We start from the raw sequence: 16,772 nt of genomic DNA, 5'->3' as shown, positions 1-16,772 counted from the left end.
CTATTTTCAAGGACAGAAAGGGGAGTTTCAGTCCGGCCCATTTAGTGACCCACGATGGGAAGTGAGTTTGGCATTACTGATTTAAATAAATACGGAGAGTCTTACCTTCACTTTCAATGACCACATAAGCAAGTTGGACTTCTGCTGTGATTGTCCAACGTTACACATGATCATGGCTTTACTGACTCACCCTATGCTAATACTAAGAGGTGTCTGTGCTCACTGCACCTTAGCACTGAACAAGGTAAACTAAGTAAACATTCCCAGATCATTGATGTTGATGAATGATTTTTAACATTCTTTTCAATAATAGATTTAAAAAAATTAATGCTTTGAGATAAAGTCTTTTAATATGAAGCACCATAATTACTGAAATTAACAACTCTGCTCTATACCTGAACAAAAGGAAGAGGAGATGACTTGCATACTTATTTTGGAGAACTTCTTGCCTTCTGCATATGGACCTTTTATCAATACTGAAACTCCAGTGATTTATTTCCAACCCAAATGATAGATGCAAAAAGAGGGGTTGCTCTACAGGTAGATGAACATTCATAAAGAAGCTGGAAGACCTTCAGATTAGTTAGGATAATAGGAAACAGGAAAGCAGGAACTCTGTCTTGCTTCGCTATGCATGAACACTTTCAATCAGAGTAATAACCTTCCAGAAAGAAACATGAAAGTAAGACCCCTGGATTTATTCTTAGTAAATCCAGTGATACATAAAAATGCAGAATCACAAGGATGCGTCCGTTCCCAGCTCTGTAATTCACCATCTGTCCTTACAAGCAACTGCTGAAAACAGAACCTCTGGTACTCATATTTTGTTTTCAGTCAATAACCCCAGACATGATTTGTATAAAGGAAATATGACCCCCACATATCTTGCTGCATGCTTTCCTCAGCATGGATACATAAGACGACAAACAACTGCCCTCTCCCCTCAGTTACTGTGATGGATAATCCATGTTGTTTTAGACCCATTACCTCGACCGAGGGCTGGCTATTTCCATGACAACGAGTTACTGTATCTCAGTCAAAATCGGTCCAGGCTCTAAGCTAATGGGTTATTATTATATGACTGATAATGTTGAGTCATTTTCTGTGCCTTGGGCTGATCTCCTTGGTAAGCAATCAGATTGTTGATTCTGCCAGCGTCCCCCACCCCACATAATTCCCACTCTTCGCATAAGTCCCACAAAGCCCAACTTCTACAGTCACAAATCAGGAGCTCTGAGTTGGACTGGATACATTATCACAAGCTATTTGATTTCTCTGGCCAAAGCAGAATTGTGTTACAGCCTAAATCCGATCATCCTCAAGTAGGACATTTATGGGTATGGTTAAAATGTCCTGAGATAACCTATGATTCCAAAAACCTTAAAGAAAAATGGATAAACAATTGTAACTGTTGTAAAGGCAAGGCAAGTTTAGGCAAGGCAAGTTTATTTTTATAGCACAATTCAACAACAAGGTGATTCAATGTGCTAAAAGGCTCACCTTTTAGCACATTCACTTCACCAGATGCACCTTGTTTCTTTTCCTCACCTTTGATTGGGTGTGGTGCTTGGCCTTAATTGCACTCACCTGTCACTCGTTATATAAGGACCGCACTCACCTAGCCATCACTCTGGTGCAGTTCTGGCTGCTAGCCCTCCTTTCCCTAATTCAACAATATTAGATGCTGCAGTTCCTTCAAGTGGTTTGCCTAGACCAGTTTTTCCTACACCAGATAAGACTCCTTTTAATTTCCTGGCCACACCACTGCAAGGTCCCCACCAGATTTCATGTGTTCAACCTGCTGTTCCTCTAGATGAAGACCCCGCTCAACCTCTCGTTTGCATTCCAGAACCAAGGCAGCACCCTCCTGTAAAGCAGCAACCAGCTACATCTGATGGTTTGCATGCACAAAACCCTTCAGTACCCATTACTGCTAGTTCTAGTCACCCTGTTAGCACTAGAACACATGTGTATAAGCTTGAGGGTCCTTCTTTCCCAGACCTTACCAGAGAAGATGAAATCCAGTATAGGCTGTTACGAATGGCCCTTACTAACCTGCTTGACCCTCATGAGACAGAGCACTTTAAATATCATGTCCTTCTCGATCATCTGAAAGTAGACCAAACTAAACGGTTAGCTATTTCCTTTTCCTATGCTCCTGACCCATACACTCAAGCCATCAAAGCTCTTGATGAGCGTTATGGGCAACCAAGACAGCTGGCATTGAAAGAGCTACGGAATATACTGGAGCTTCCTCCTATCAGAGCAGGTGATGGTCGGACTCTGGATAACTTTGCTCTTCGTGTGCAAGCTTTAGTTGGTTTGTTTAGCACTATGGGTGATCAGGACGGACAGAACTAAATTGTGGCTCCCATGTCGATTGCCTACTTGAAAAGTTGCCCGCAGAGCATTCCAGTCGCTTCAAACGGCACATTTACAGGGAACAAGGAGATATGACGTATGACTTACCTTTGTTCTCATCCTGGTTGCAAATGGAATGCAAGTGTCAACCAAGAAAGGACAGTCCTGTTTCATCCTTTAACCAGCCACTACCTGCCCATAAGTACACCTCTCCACTCACAACAATATTACATGGGACAAATGCATCCGATCCTGTACAGGCAGCACAACCCATCATAATGACTAAGGCAACATGTGCATATTGCTGCTCACCTGAACACCACATTAGCAAGTGCCCTGAGTTCATTAACAAGACAAAGGATGAGAAAATAAACTGGATAAAGAGAAACTGTGTTGGTGTTGTGCTAGAACTCATCAGGCTGCGAAGTGTGATCTGAGGAAAGCATGTGCCACCTGCATGGAAAGACATCTACAGATCCTATGTGAGGTGAATTAGAGACCTAGAACTGAAACTAATCCTGTAGTGAGGACACTGTACTTTGATAGACCTAGCGATTGTCCTAGTGTACTACTAAAGGTTGTGAAAGTGCTCCTGCGTAATGGCAAAAGAACCCTGGAAACATATGCAATACTTGATGATGGCTCCCAACATACCATGCTTCTGACATCTGCAGCTAAGCAGCTCCACCTAACTGGGAAAGCTGAAAAATTATCACTCAGAACTGTCCATCAAGAAGTTGAAACTATTCAAGGTTCTTGTGTGAGTTTCCAGATTTCTCCCATCGCACATCCAGAGAAAACTTACACAATTAATAATGCCTTCGCTACAAGTCACTTAGCACTTTCAGACCACACCTACCCCGTATCCTCTCTTCAATGGAGATACAAGCATCTTCAAGGTATCCTATTAACCTTTATTAACAAAGCAGCTCCACTACTGCTCATAGGCTCTGATCATACCCACCTTATTACGCCTATTGCACCAGTTAGACATGGACAGTTTGGATCTCCTGCAGCAGTCAAAACCCGCTTAGGATGGACACTCCAAGGTCCAATCACAGACTTCCAACCCCAGAGCAGTTCCACGCATGCCCAATGTTTGTTCACATCTTCCAGTTCAGGTTCAGGAGAACCGCTCCAGCACATCCTTGTGTCCGCTGATGGCTCTGAATTCATTCAGCCACCTCATACTCTACCATCAGCAGTACCTGCAGTGCCCCTATCACCAGTTCCACCGCCTGTGGCTGCCATTCCACCAGTGGTCAGGGCGCTGCCTGCTCCTGCATCACCTGAACCTATATTAGACCTGTAGCATGGCTGATTCCTCTGCCCCCGCTTTGTGAAAAAGAGCATCTCTAATCTTTTGAACATATTTCTCAGTAGAAATATGGGGGCGGCTGTTGTAAAGGCTCACCTTTTAGCACATTCACTTCACCAGATGCACCTTGTTTATTTTCCTCACCTTTGATTGGGTGTGGTGCTTGGCCTTAATTACACTCACCTGTCACTCGTTTTAAAAGGACTGCACTCACCTACCCCTCACTCTTTCTTCACTCCCACATGGGGCGGCAGCTGAGGTGAGTTTCTCTTTGAGGCTCCTGAGTTCATGTATCATTTTGAGTTACTTAAATCATACTTTGTCCTTTATGGAGAGAGCAGTCCATGTGTGTCTTTCTTTCCTTTACCCGTTATACAATAAAACAACAAAACCTGCAAATGATTGATGACTGCTTATTCTCATTCTAATCGGATGAGCCCATGATGATGACTACTGAAACCCTGAACCTTCCTTCCTCCAAAACAGTAACCCTTTTTTAAAGTAGCACAACAAAGACTGGCTGAAACGGATCCAGTCTTGGTGAGCCCAAATAATTTTTCCTGAAACTTTGGGTCAAATGTTTGTCTTATTTTGAAATACATGGACATAAAGTACTGGGCCACCTACATCTTACACCTATAGGAGCTGCTTAGACTTGGAAAGCCATGCCATGAAGCTCCCAGTACAAGGTTTTTGTGCTGATGCTAATCCCAGAGGTGGTTTCCCATATGGAAAAGATAAATATAAATCTTATAAAGTTTGTATCTGTCTTGTGTGAAACTTGTGTGAAAAGCATACAAGAGTGAAAACAGATATAAGATCCCTTGAGAAAAAATTATATAATGAAACTTGTATGTTTTGGATACTTACTAAAACAATATATGAAAGTAATGAGAAAGTGGCCACTTTCAAGAGTAAATCATATAAGTTTTTACTATTTCTTTTCCATATGGGTTGGAGGTCTGCAGTTATTGAATCAGAGGAGCGTTGGCGACTTTTACATACTATGTACCTCAGCACTCGACAACTCCACTCTATAACTTTATGGGTCACTTTGTGGCTGACTTGTTGCTTTCACCTAGCAGATGGATGCAGAATACTTAGGAGGAAAACTCACATAAACTGACTTATCGCCAATGGTGGGATCCTGCTATAGCAACAACTAGACTTCAGCTCTTTAGAACGACCCGTTTTTGTCATTTTTGTAAAGGCAGCCTGCATGACTATTAGCTTGATTTTATACACCTGTGGCAATGAGACTAAAACACCTGAATTTAAGGATTAAGAGCCCATGTGGCCCAATTTTTTTTCCTCATAGTGTATGTGCACATCTATACACACAGTATGTATAATAACATTCAAATGCTTGAACAATACTCTCAAACCCTGTAAACAGATTTTATTGCTTTCTTTCTTCTTTATAGTCTGTTTTTCCATTTTTGCCCCCAGATGTGTTCCTGCATCATTACCCAGCACAATACACCACTTTCAGATTATACCAAATGCACTTTATAATGTTCCAGATGCCATTTTTTTTACCCACTGCAGCAGCGATATCCCATTAAATTGTAAGAACAGACATGATGAACTGTAATGGTGGCTGTGGTGCTAAAGCATGGCATCGTTCAGTTTTTATCTCCAAGTTACTTCCAGCTAGGGTAAATTTATATTGTTGCTTACATTCACGGCCAACAAGTATCATAATGTCATCTTTAGATTTATCTCTGAGACCTGCTTTTGGTCATTTTAGAACTGACTTTCAAAGTCATGTGTGAATTTTTTTTTCTCTGAAAAAAACAACGAAAAGAAAAAAGTGTAAGAATGTAAGACAGTGCAGCAAACAGAGGGAATAGAAAATGCAGAAGAGCATGAACATGCGGTGACATTTGTCACAGCTTTGTATTGTTAGTATGGTAAACCACTGTACATAGGAGCCATATGTTTCATTTCCATTGTACGTTTTTGGTATTTTTTGTTCTGTTTTGTGTGTGTGTGTGTGTGTGTGTGTGTGTGTGTGTGTGTGTGTGTGTGTGTGTGTGTGTGTGTGTGTGTGTGTGTGTTGGAGTAAAAGTACTTTCACCTCGCATGACGTGGAAATCTGAAACTATGTCGGGCAAGATCTTTAGGAAAGACAATGAACAATACCCTTCTTGAGTCTACTTATACTCTGAAAATGTTTCTAGATATCAGCATAGCTTACACAGTATGAAAGACATTTCTATTGGGTGTTACTGGCTTACAGTATTCATCTACGCAAAATTCAGACAAAGGTTTGGGGAAAACTGCAGCCTTCTGCTGGATAATCTGTCACTGTGGTAAGTGTAAGTGTTGATTTGGCACTAAAATCTTCAATGGTGAAAACTACTTTGAAACATTTGCTGCTATCATTTGTTGCCAATTTGTATTCACTTGATAGCGCTTAAATGAAAAAAAAATCATCTTTTTGAACTTTCAGTTGGATACATTTTTTTATTAATTAATTATTTTTTTATTTTTTGCTAAATTTCGTGCTGAGTGTTTTGAGAGTGGAGTTAAGTAGCGATGGGTGGCTCTGAGAAACAAAGGATACTTCACAGTTAGGGAGATTTTTGTGAATCACATGGTAGACAAGCCCTAAAGCATACCCTGCTTTCTAATGCTTTTTGGCTCTAATAGTGACCATAAATTACAAAATTCAATTATTATTTTTATTTAATAAGACTTTTTTTTTTTTTTTTTTTGCCTGTCCCATTTGGTTCTTTAGCCATCAGAATTGTTGTCTGAAGACCAACAAGGATACCCAATGGATTTACTTTGCCAAATGGATCATCGTGGCATTGCCGTATTGGTCCATTTGGTCGATCTTTGTTTTTATTATTTATTATATTTTATTTTCAGATGTTACAGACGGGACAGACATGAGTGAGGGATAGGAAAGGGAGAAAGAAAGAGGAAGGAAAGGAAAAACAGAAGGGGAGAGGGACAGTGAGAAAGGGGGGGAGAAAAAAAATAAAAATCTCCTGGATCACCTGTTGAGAGAAGAATAGAAAACAAGCAGAAAAAAAAAACAAAGCAACATACTAAACACAACACCATCGCATTAATCTAGCTAAGTGTAAACAGCAGTAAATACTAAATATTCAATGTTGTTGTGCAGCACGCAGGACAGATGTGCTTCGAAGTAGCAGCCAAGAAAGGTGTAATTTGGGTCTACGAGCAGTGAACACCCGTGTGCATACCTGTGTGGATCCGCGCGCTTGCATTCCAAAGGTTTCTCCATGTAATGATCTGCTAGGGAGTGTGTGGGGGGGCCACAGCCCCGTCCTCCGGGGTGTGAAGCGGGTATGGAGGAGATCAAAACTCCAGACATCCAGAGGCCCCCAGAACACAAGAGACCATGGAAGACCAACAGAGGGGCAGCCGTGCCACTGTTCCAGTAAGAGCTGAGGAGAGTCCCCGATGAGGGCTCACTCAGCAGCCGCAGAGCAGAAGCCAGGGGGAGTTGCAGTGACGCGCCCATGAGCTCCGCCGGCCCCCAGCTGTGCCTGAGTGACCGAGCCCCAGGCCGAGAGGCCGGGGGCACCCAACCTCCGAAGGGGCCCAAGCAAGCCCTAGGCTCCAGGCCCCGATAAGCAGCCGCCAAGGAGTGAGCCGGTGTGTACCTGGACGCCCACCCCCAGACACAAAGAACCACCAACGCACCGACACCTGAGGGAGTCCGCCACCGGCAGGGGAAGTGGTGGTGGACGGAGATAGGCCTCCAAACCTTGGAGGGCCTGAGGTGTCCCCAGAGAGGTGGCGTCTGATACCCAACCTGACATATAGACACAGACATACAGGCACACACAGACACAAACATCCATCCCCCCCCCAACCCCCCATGCTCTCATATGCACTCACTCCACACTCAACCAACATGGAGACAGACATAAAGAGACGCTGTACACACGATCACACTCCCCAAGCGTACTCTACAAACCGGGTCTAGGTACCCTTGCCCCTGGAGGGGGAACTGCACCCAGACCCAGGTGGTGTTACCCTTTTCCCTGCGGTGGGGGGAGGCAGACCACCCCGACCCCGCAGCAGCAGGGAGGCCCCACACTCCAGACCGCAGTCGGACGGCCAACTCCTCCTCCTAGCCCCCCCGCTCCAGCAGGTCGCAGAGAATGGGGGTGAGAGAAGACTCCAAACCTCCCTCCACCCGCTCATTGTAGTGTTGATGCATGTGTGTTCTAAGGTGCATTTAAAACCCAGGAGGGCATGGAGCTACCTGCCAGAGAGCAGCAGGTAAGCGCATGGTCCCTCCTGCTGGCCCTCAATGTCTACATGTATTTAACATTGAGAGGTGGGCAACGACGCCAGGGGTGGGGTGTACACCCTGATGGTACTTTGGATTCCGTGTATCGTGCCCACCCCCAAGATCCTATATGTATGTGTAATGAGAGTGTGAGTAATGTGAATGTCTAAGTTGTGGGATAAAATTGAGGCAGAGGCAGCCAGACGGGGATGGGGGGGGTAGCCTCCTCTGCACCCTGGTGACATACCCCTACTCCAAGGTCCTGCATGTGTAACGGGTGTATTAAAAAATAATTTATATTTCACCAAAGATCCATCCTGCAGTGTTATCTCGCTTTGTCAGTATTGGTTATGTATATGTGTTTATTTATATATGTTTATTTTCTGTATTTATATTTTGGGAGCTTTTATTTTGTTTGTGTGACCTTTGACTTCCCATGAAGTCACTTCCTGTAGCTGCGCGCTATTTTCCTCAGTCGCCTAGAGGCCCCGCTGAGGAGAGGTGAGCGTACGCTAGTGTTCTCAGTTACAGAGCAAATAAACACAGTTAAAGTAACTAAAAGTAATTCAAACACTGCTCGTTCCCTTTGTGCATTTTGTCTCATAGTTCTGTTAGATGTTTTAGTGTGAATTATTGTTTCTCTGTCGAGTACAGCACTTTATTGTAACATGCTAGTTAGCATGTCTCAGATGAGAGCATAGGAGCATGCACGTGGCTTCTCATGTGGTCCGCTATCCTTCTCTCTCCCTTGAAGGTGTTCATGCAGAAGTCCAGTAAAGTGAAGTTGCTGTACTGTTTTGTTTTTATTTTAAACAGGTATGTGAGCTCCCTCTTTTATTTTTGTGTCATGTGAACTGGTTATATCTTCTGTTTGTTTGTGATTCATGTTCACTGTTTCAACTTACTGTAAATATGTAAAATTGCCACTGGTAAATGAAGTCTCCCTAAAGTATAATTTTGTTGATGAGGTAATTGTCACTATATGTTCACGATGCAGTGCATTTTTGTTTGTTATATATGAATATAAATACATTTTAGCAGTATTATTTGGTAATTGGATTTGTTGTAATGTTGCACCTCAGTCGCCTAGAGGCCCCGCTGAGGAGAGGTGTTCATGCAGAAGTCCAGTAAAGTGAAGTTGCTGTACTGTTTTGTTTTTATTTTAAACAGTTCTGGGAGAATAAATCCACCCAGCTGGCAAAGTGAGAGCTGACTCCTCTGGTCATTCGCACAACACAACGCAGAGAACTAACGGCAATAAGAGTTTAAGGCCAGACCGGCTACAGTGGTGCCGTGACCCGGATCCACACCACTTCAGACTTGCTCATCGTGGTTCGTGGAGACGCGATCAACATCAGTTTGGTCACCAGAGGTTGCTGTAATGGACAATTTAATGTAAGCTCTGAACACAAATCCCAAGCGTTCGAGGAAACACTTGCACCTTTTTTTTTTGGACTGTTGTTTACAAGGTAAATTTAATTCTGCTGTTTGCATTGTACATATGTTATAACAATGGATGATGAAAAAGTTTCAAGTGACGGGTTCAGCTTTGCCATGGGAAGAGGGAGGGTAATTGAGGGGTTGCCTAGTACACCTGTTTGTAGTGCAGGCTCCCCAGCTTTCTGTTCCACTCGCATACTTGGTTGCACATCTTCCAGTAGTGGTAAAGGTAACTCATTCTCAGACCCTTCAGCTACAGCAGACCCAGCATTAAATGACCTGATAACACATATAGCTCAACAGGTGGGGCAGACCATTAGGGATCAGTTGAAAAAGGAATGTGGGGAAAGGGATGACGGGGCCGCACAAGCTCAGAGCAGTGTAAGCCAGCCACCCAGCGAGCCCACTTACCTTAACCTGACTGGGGCAAAGCTAGTCCTGCAGTCAGATGTGAGAGAGCCTCCAGTCTTCAGAGGAGATGGGTCGGATAAACATACAATCTGTGAGTGGGAGGAGCTGATGAGAATGTATGTCAAGAAGCGAGCAACACCCCTTCAGGAACAGTACCAAGAAATAATGTTCAAGTTGATGGGCAAAGCTAAGGACATTGTAAGAATAACTCTGAGAAGCACCCCATCGTTAAAACCTTGTGAGAATCCAAATGTTATATATGACATACTGAGGCAACATTTCAGCGACATGACATATTCGTGTATGCCTATGGCCGATTTCTACAGCACAGTTCCAGTGCCAGGAGAAACTCCTGTAGAATATTGGGTCAGACTGAATAAGGCAGTTGATGCAGCAGAGGAAAGCCTGAAGAGACTCGGACGGCACATGGAGGATCCCTGCCAGGAGGCAGCCATGATGTTTGTGAAGTACTGCCCTGATCCCACCCTTGCTGCTGTTTTCAAGTTCAAGGCACCAGATAAGTGGACAGCCAGTGAGATTCAGGAGCAGGTGAATCGGTACCAGCTTGAGATGAAAGAGCGTATGCTCCCCAGGTCTAAGTGTCTCACACCAGTTAAAGCTAACATCCAGACCCCTGCAGCTGATGGTCTAGCGACATCAATGCACCCGGGAGAAACACAGGTGCAGGCGGGATCAAATGAGACAGTAAAGTCCCCTTGTAATGACAGTTGCCTGAAATTACTAATCAGCCTTTTTGACCATGCTTTATCGCAGAATAACCAGGTTGCAGACAAGCAGCTTCCTCCAGGTCAGGCCCGACCCAGATGTTGTAGAGTATGCCAGTCCCCTGAACATTCTACCCTTGTGCATTGTAGGCAGAAACACCTATGCCTTGCATGCTTTGAGCCAAACCATATTAAGAGAAACTGCCCTCGTCGCTCACCGATTCAAAGGCGCCCTGCCTCCCAACCTAATGACACCCAGCCTTTAAACTAGCTGGCCCGCATTTGGTGAGGGGATGTGTGGGCACAGATGTTGAAACCCTCGGCAGTGATGATGTTGAAAAGCATTACATTAAAGCATGTGCAGCCGCACCAGATGGTGTTAAGGTGGTAGTACAAAACACACAGAGAGTTGGCCCGTTTGACAAACTGTTTTACACTCCCGTCAGCATTAATAACAGACACCACATGCAGGGTATGCTTGACTCTGGTTCCATGGCGTGCACACTCAGTGAGCAAGCAGAACAGAGTATGCTGAGTGAGAATACACTGCCAGAACCCACTCCCCTGCCTCAAGAAATAGTGCTAGTAGGCTGTGGTGGCACACTTACCAAGCCCAAGTGCATGTATGAAGTTGAAATGAAACTGTATGGAGAGACCTGTATTGTTCCCATCCTTGTAGTGCCAGGTCAACGTGATGATATAATCATTGGCACAAATGTCATCCGGTTTCTCATGCACCAGTTGAAAATAACCAATGACTATTGGCGCCTCGTGTCAGGTGGCGGTTGTCCCCCAGAGTGTGAGCAGTTTCTTGACCTCATGGCTAATTCATCCCGATGGAGAGGTGAAGAACTCCCAGACAAGATCGGCACAGTCAAGCTTCAGCAGTCAGTCACCTTGTTAGCAAGACAAGAGCATCTAGTCTGGGGCAAGCTGCCGAGTAATGTTTCTATGTCACCAGGGAGCACAGTGATTGTTGAAGCCACTTCATCAAAGTCCATGCCACGTAACATCATGGTTGGCCGCATCATAACGCCATTGTGGGGTGATAGGTGGGTTCCCATGAAGGTCACTAACCTGTTGGATAAACCAGTCACCCTGAAAAGAAACAGTAAGTTGGCTGACGTGTCCCCTTGTGTTGCTGTTGAGGATTTTGAAGTTTTCCAGGGCACCTGTCGACCCCAGAAATCTGTGCAGGAGGAAGAGAAGGATGATGCCCACCTCACTGATCTTAAACAGAGACTAAAACAGGTTGGGCTCAGCGAAATTGATATTGACCTGTGCCATGTTGGTCAAGGGGGGAAGGAGAAACTGGTTAAAATGCTTGAGAAGTACAATGACATTTTCTCCAAGCATGCACATGACTGTGGCAAGGCCGAAGGCTTTGTACACCGCATCAGGCTCACTGATGAGAGGCCATTCCGCCTTCCTTACCGCCGAGTCCCTCCAGCACATTATCAAAAGCTGCGACAAGTTTTGTCTGAAATGGAAGAACAGGAAATCATCAGAAGGTCCGTGAGCGAGTATGCCTCTCCACTGGTGTTAGTGTGGAAAAAGGATGGTAGTTTGAGAATCTGCACTGATTTCAGATGGCTGAATGCAAGGACCCTCAAAGATGCACACCCACTGCCACACCAGTCTGACTGCCTTGCTGCATTGGGTGGAAATACCTACTTCAGCACCATGGATCTGACCTCGGGATTTTATAACATCCCTATGGCAGAGGAAGACAAGAAATACACAGCATTTACAACCCCAATGGGATTGTTCGAGTACAACAGAATGCCCCAAGGACTCTGTAACAGCCCCGCCTCATTCATGCGAATGATGCTCAGTATTTTTGGGGATCTGAACTTCAGTAGTCTGCTGTGCTATCTCGACGATCTGCTTGTATTTGCTCGGACAGAAGAGGAGGCCTTGGAGCGGCTAGAGACTGTGTTTCAGCGCTTGCGCATCCATAACCTCAAACTAAGTCCTAAGAAATGCCACTTAATGAGGTCATCAGTCAAGTTTTTAGGCCACATTATAGATGGCAATGGAGTGGCTGTGGACCCAGCAAAGGTTGAGGTCATAGCAAAGATGACAAAGGCTGAATTGATGGAGGATGATGGCTGCACCCCGTCAGTTAAGAGGATTAAGTCATTCCTGGGGATGATATTCTACTATCAGCATTTCATCCCTAGCTGCTCCACTATGGCCAAGCCTTTGTTTGCCCTCACTGCTGGACAGAAGAGGAGAGGGAGAGTTAAAACAGGCACCAATGCTGGTGTATACAGAAAACTGAAGCCCTCTGACTGGACAGATGAATGTGACGCAGCTCTGTCTAATCTGAAAGAGAAGCTGTTGAATTGTGTAGTCCTTACACATCCAGACTTTTCTTTGCCTTTGATATTGTCCATTGATGCTTCATTAGATGGGCTCGGTGCTGTATTGTCACAAATACCAGCTGGACAGCAGAAAGCTCGTCCAATTGCTTTTGCAAGTAAGACCCTGAGCAATTCACAGAAAAAGTACCCAGCCCACAGGCTAGAGTTTTTGGCATTGAAATGGAGTGTGTGTGAGAAGTTCAGTCACTGGCTAAGAGGTCATCCGTTTACAGTGTGGACAGATAACAACCCTCTCACCTACATCATGACAAAACCAAGGCTTGATGCTTGTGAGCAGCGTTGGGTGTCCAAGCTTGCTCCTTACACATTTGATCTGAAGCACATACCTGGTACCAAGAATGTCGTAGCTGATGCTCTCAGCAGAGACCCCTTTGCAACAACAGTCAGCCATAGGCTGATCACAGAGCAGTACAGTCACCTCCTTGCTGAATCTGAGAGTGTCAGTTCTGAGGGAATACAAAATGCATTCCGGCTGAAGGTCCAAGGTCAACACGTGGACACACCACCTTTCCACACCACAGGACTGCAGACGCCCTCGTCTCAGCCTGGGTGTGATGCTATGGATGTTAAGGCAATCCTGGATTTTCACAGTGAGTGGGATCTGGCTGCTGAAACAAGGGCTGTGGAACTGTTCCAGTCTGTTCAGGACCTAGTGTGGCCAGGACAGGAGTCATTTTCTGTGTCCACACTAGAGGAACTCCAGCATAGCCAGGAACTTGATCCCAGTATTTCAAAGATCTTACCATTTGTCACAAGGAGAAGGCGACCTTCCAGGCGTGAAAGGGCAGGATTTGATGTGAAAGCCATGGTGTTATTTAAACAGTGGGAAAGGCTTAGGGTCCAAAATGGAGTCCTCTATCGGATCACAAAGGACCCCCTGAGTAAACAAAGGAGACATCAGTTTGTTTTGCCTGACAGTCTCAGAGCAAAGGCACTGAATGGTGTCCATGATATTGCAGGACATCAGGGGCAAGCGAAGACTTTATATCTGGCAAGACAACGGTTCTTTTGGCCGAAGATGGAGTCTGATATAAAAGAGTATGTCAAATGCTGTCAAAGATGCATCCTGGCCAAAACACCAGAACCCTCTGCTCGAGCCCCACTTGAGAGCATCAGAACCTCCGCCCCTATGGAGCTGGTGTGTTTGGATTTTTGGAGTGCGGAGGATAGTAAGCAACGCTCAGTAGATGTTCTTGTCCTTACAGATCATTTCACTAAGCTAGCCCATGCCTTCCCTTGCACAAACCAGACTGCAAAGCAGGTGGCTAAGAAACTATGGGACCATGTTTTCTGTGTGTATGGGTTTCCTGAGCGGATTCACTCCGATCAGGGGGCAAATTTTGAAAGTGAGCTCTTGGCAGAACTGCTCAAGTTTTCAGGGGTCTCCAAATCCCATACTACGGCATACCATCCCATGGGCAATGGAGGGACTGAGAGGTTCAATAGGACACTTGGCAACATGCTTAGGTCCTTGCCCCTCAGAGAAAAGAACAAGTGGCCTCAACAAATACAGAGTCTGACATTTGCATATAATGCAACTGTACATGAGACCACAGGTTTTGCCCCATTTCAGCTCATGTTTGGCCGCATCCCGAGGCTCCCCGTTGATGTGATGTTTAAACAGGTGCTCTGTGATCCTGTAGTTGTGGATCAAAAAAATTATGTGAAAACACTCATGTCACATCTTCATGAGGCAGCTAAGATTGCCCAGACTCATGCCATCAAGGAACAAGACAAACAGGCAAAAGGATATAACAGAAAAGTAAAGGGCACATATCTGAACATAGGAGACAGAGTACTCATTGCCAATAAGGGTGAAAGAGGAAAGAAGAAACTTGCTGACAAGTGGGATGCAACAGTGTACACAGTCAGAGACAGAAATCTGCAGACTCACACATACAAGTTGGAAGATGACAGAGGCAACATAAAGGTGGTACATCGCAACCTGGTTTTAAATATCAGCTTCCTGCCAGTAGTGACCGCTGAACTGTGTGACACTGGATCTGAGGGAGGGTCATGTGCGTCAGACCAGTTAGATTCCTTGGATGAGGAGACTGCAGAGGACAGGACCAGTGCTTGGATCAACTCAGATGATGATGAGAGTCAGGAGATCCTGAGTGAGGGACTCTCGGGATTGGGCAAGACAAGTCAACAAGCTCCAGAGGTGGTTGCAGGGGATTCAACCCAGTGTTCCCTGGTAGGAGAGGACTACCCAGACAGAGACACAGACTTGGACAGTTTGGTAGCAGAACCTGACTTGGACCTCCCGTCTGTGTTAAACACACTTTCAGAAACTGCACTCACTCACTCACATCCATCAGACACAGATCGTGATGCACACACCAAGCCCCTATCAGTAGTCCCTGTGCATGTCGCCGACACGCAGATGCCTCCAACGGATGTATGTCATGATGTGGGTCCACAAGGACAGCCACGGGCAGGCCCGGACAATGTTGTCATGACGCGAGCCGGCCGAGTTAGTAAAAGAGTTAATCGACTCATTGAGTCCATGGTTCAAAAGCCTTTTGGCTTTAAGCGTTTGGCAAATTCAGTTAGCAGAAGGTCTCAGTCTCTTCTTACGCTGTTTTAAGTAAACCCAGGTGTCTAGAGATCTTTCTGTATTTTGATTCTAGGGGACAGTATCATTATGGCACAATTAAATACATAGTGTGTTTTTAAGGTATTGATGTGTGTGGATGGCTGGGAATGTGTGTGGTGTAAATGGCATCACACTGATCTAAGAAAGGCTGAGGCCTGATCACCCTCATGCTCTTTCTGAACCTATCTGGTAGGTGGCTTATACAGCTGATACTAGAGCTTATAGCTCGGAGGTTTAAACCCGTGCCCAGGAGCCATAAATTCTGTAGATTTGTCCCTGTGTTCCAATTAGATTGTTCACCTGACTGTTCTGGATTTTGGTGAAATCTAGGAGGGGAGGATGTAACGGGTGTATTAAAAAATAATTTATATTTCACCAAAGATCCATCCTGCAGTGTTATCTCGCTTTGTCAGTATTGGTTATGTATATGTGTTTATTTATATATGTTTATTTTCTGTATTTATATTTTGGGAGCTTTTATTTTGTTTGTGTGACCTTTGACTTCCCATGAAGTCACTTCCTGTAGCTGCGCGCTATTTTCCTCAGTCGCCTAGAGGCCCCGCTGAGGAGAGGTGAGCGTACGCTAGTGTTCTCAGTTACAGAGCAAATAAACACAGTTAAAGTAACTAAAAGTAATTCAAACACTGCTCGTTCCCTTTGTGCATTTTGTCTCATAGTTCTGTTAGATGTTTTAGTGTGAATTATTGTTTCTCTGTCGAGTACAGCACTTTATTGTAACATGCTAGTTAGCATGTCTCAGATGAGAGCATAGGAGCATGCACGTGGCTTCTCATGTGGTCCGCTATCCTTCTCTCTCCCTTGAAGGTGTTCATGCAGAAGTCCAGTAAAGTGAAGTTGCTGTACTGTTTTGTTTTTATTTTAAACAGGTATGTGAGCTCCCTCTTTTATTTTTGTGTCATGTGAACTGGTTATATCTTCTGTTTGTTTGTGATTCATGTTCACTGTTTCAACTTACTGTAAATATGTAAAATTGCCACTGGTAAATGAAGTCTCCCTAAAGTATAATTTTGTTGATGAGGTAATTGTCACTATATGTTCACGATGCAGTGCATTTTTGTTTGTTATATATGAATATAAATACATTTTAGCAGTATTATTTGGTAATTGGATTTGTTGTAATGTTGCACCTCAGTCGCCTAGAGGCCCCGCTGAGGAGAGGTGTTCATGCAGAAGTCCAGTAAAGTGAAGTTGCTGTACTGTTTTGTTTTTATTTTAAACAGTTCTGGGAGAATAA

The 16,772-nt window shown here is 44.6% G+C and overlaps 1 protein-coding gene across 1 annotated transcript in view; it reads left to right on the top strand.

Moving 5' to 3' along the window:
* The first annotated feature begins 3,922 nt into the window (after positions 1–3,922).
* mbpb (myelin basic protein b) overlaps positions 3,923–16,772 on the top strand; it is a 65,860-nt gene continuing 53,010 nt past the window's right edge. The window contains exon 1 of the mRNA XM_080307842.1: positions 3,923–3,938. The gene's annotated coding sequence lies outside the window, so the exon portion shown is untranslated. The remainder of the gene's footprint in view (positions 3,939–16,772) is intronic.

Source organism: Astatotilapia calliptera, chromosome 11 (assembly GCF_964374335.1).
Source record: "Astatotilapia calliptera chromosome 11, fAstCal68.1, whole genome shotgun sequence".
Classification (NCBI taxonomy): domain Eukaryota; kingdom Metazoa; phylum Chordata; class Actinopteri; order Cichliformes; family Cichlidae; genus Astatotilapia; species Astatotilapia calliptera.
The sequence above is the reverse complement of the archived record's forward strand: the minus strand, read 5'-3'. Positions and strand labels throughout refer to the sequence as shown.